This window comes from Echinops telfairi, unplaced genomic scaffold (genome assembly GCF_000313985.2).
Source record: "Echinops telfairi isolate 266 unplaced genomic scaffold, ASM31398v2 ScPeMD7_7468;HRSCAF=8506_0, whole genome shotgun sequence".
Taxonomy (NCBI): Eukaryota; Metazoa; Chordata; class Mammalia; order Afrosoricida; family Tenrecidae; genus Echinops; species Echinops telfairi.
In genome coordinates, this window is record NW_022111369.1 from 5,930,381 (window position 1) to 5,932,557 (window position 2,177).

The window sequence follows — 2,177 nt, forward strand, 5'->3', positions numbered from 1 at the left end:
GTCCTGTCAGGTCGCTTTGGACTTCAGGAAGGAAGCTGCTTGCTGCTACCTTGAAAAATCCCCCCGGGGGATTTTTACAGACCCTAGAGGTTAGCCTTTTCCAGACCCTTGAGCCTAAGTTCAGCTAGAAGCCCACCCATACCAGTAAATCACGGCAGTGTTTGAATTGTTATTTTTAAGTGTTTCCTTAACAACATTAAAAAAAAAAGTTATTTTTTTCTGGCGTATTAAAAATAAAATCATAACTTTTGATTTAAAATTCTGCCTCATCTCTCTTTTCTTTCAACTCGATCCCAGGCCGTCCAAAATGGGGCATTCTCAGAAGCTGAGAATCATTCCAAAATTTCAGTTAGGACCTTGCCCACACCCAGCACCGATGCGTTCATGGGATGGCAGAGAAGTCTTTGTAAATCTCTGGTCTCTAGGGGCGCCCAGCAATGATAGTTTCCAAATCTAAATCCCACCCTGCTGTCGTGGAGTCGGTTCCAACACCCGGAGCTCTCAGGTCCAGAGTGGAAACCACTCTGTAGGGTGTGTAAGGCTGAGGCTTTGAAAACGGCTCTCCTGGCTTGCCTTTCAAAGTCCCTCTGGGTCTGGTTTAATCGTTTGTACCAAGCCTTGTAATCAGCCCCGGTGTGGGCGCTGGGGAAGCCTGCAGTTCAAACCCCACAGCCTTTCCACGGGAGAAAGGTGTGGCTGTCAGCTTGCCCGGAGATTAGAATCCTTACGGAGCAGTTCTGTCCCCGGAAAAGTTCGCAGGGTTTCGACATCGACTGAGGAGGTCCTGGGGCGGGAGTCGGAGTTGGATGCCTGTTTTACAGGTGAGGGACATCTGCTCACTCGATGGAGTGAGATGGGATGAGATCTGAGCCTCATGTCCCTCACAGTTTCATAGCAGACATTCAAGTCTTGGAAACACCCAGGGGCAGTCCTACAGGGCTGCTATGAGTTGGCATTGATTCGAGGGCAGTGTGTTTGTTTTCTTGTATACACACACACACAATGTGTGGTATCCTAGTGTAAGTAGTTTACCCTCAACCACAACCTGAAGGTTGGCGGTTCGACCCCAGTGGCACCAAGAAGAGCCTTGCAATTTGCTGCCATGAAGGTTACAGTGAAGAAACCCCTTTGGAACCATTACACATAGGGCTGCCACGAGAGTAGGACTCCCGGCAGTGGGACCATCCGTGTACTTACTACCAGTGGGTGAACACCAGCAATGGCCCACCGACGTTTGTATTTAAAAACCAAGAACCGTGCTCGCTTCGGCAGCACATATACTAAAATTGGAATGATACAGAGAAGATTAGCATGGCCCCTGCGCTAGAATGACATGCAAATTCGTAAGCGTTCCATATTTAAAACAAAAAAACACCCAAGAAGCTATTTGTGGAGATGCCCTCCGCCAAATTATTCTAAAAAGTAGGCTTCTTGTCACATCACCTCAGAATAGATTGTGTACAATGGGAAATGTTTTCCATTTCCCATTGAATGTATTTTCTTAAAGTGAGATGGGCTGGGAGATGCAGCAGAATGCAGAGAGTTTTTTCCTTAACTTTGAAAAAAGGAAGAAAATGAAATCCTACGGTCATTTCTGCTTTGATGAGTCCCAGAACGCATAGTACTAGGACTCATGATACCTGAGTAACAAAGCAAAAATCTCATGAAATGCAAATTTGGGAAGTGAATAAAACCAACATTAAAACATGCGTGCTGCTTATAGCCCCGCCCAGTGGTGCCAACGCGGGTGATGCTGCTCTCTGGGCAGCACGGGACAGCACCAGGGGTGCTGCCACAGAGAGACCTTCGTTTTATTCTGGATGATGGGCTATAGCACATGTACATTTGATTGCCAGGGGCTGGGGCTGCTCAGTGATTTTTATTTATTTATTTTCTGACAAGGGGGCGGTAAGCTAAATAAGTTTGGGAACCTACCTTCTAACCCATTGCCACGAACCCTGTCCTATAGGGCAGAGGAGACCTGCCCCGTCGGGTCTCTGGGAGACGTCACATCTTTCTCAGATGGAGGGGCGGATGGGTTTGCAATCCCAGTCCTTCGACTACCAGCAGAGCGCTCAACCACCCCACCTCACTGTCTAACCCAAACCACCACCCCCTGCCACAGAGCCGACCCCTTGCCGGGAGCAGCCCAGCACTTACCCAGAAGCGCCACTGGA

General features: G+C 48.4%; 1 non-coding gene across 1 annotated transcript; it reads left to right on the forward strand.

Moving 5' to 3' along the window:
* Nucleotides 1-1,256: 1,256 nt before the first annotated feature.
* On the forward strand, nt 1,257-1,362 carry LOC115873349. Its single transcript, XR_004048356.1, has one exon. It is a non-coding gene; the product is annotated as a U6 spliceosomal RNA (small nuclear RNA).
* The last annotated feature ends 815 nt before the right edge of the window (nt 1,363-2,177 follow it).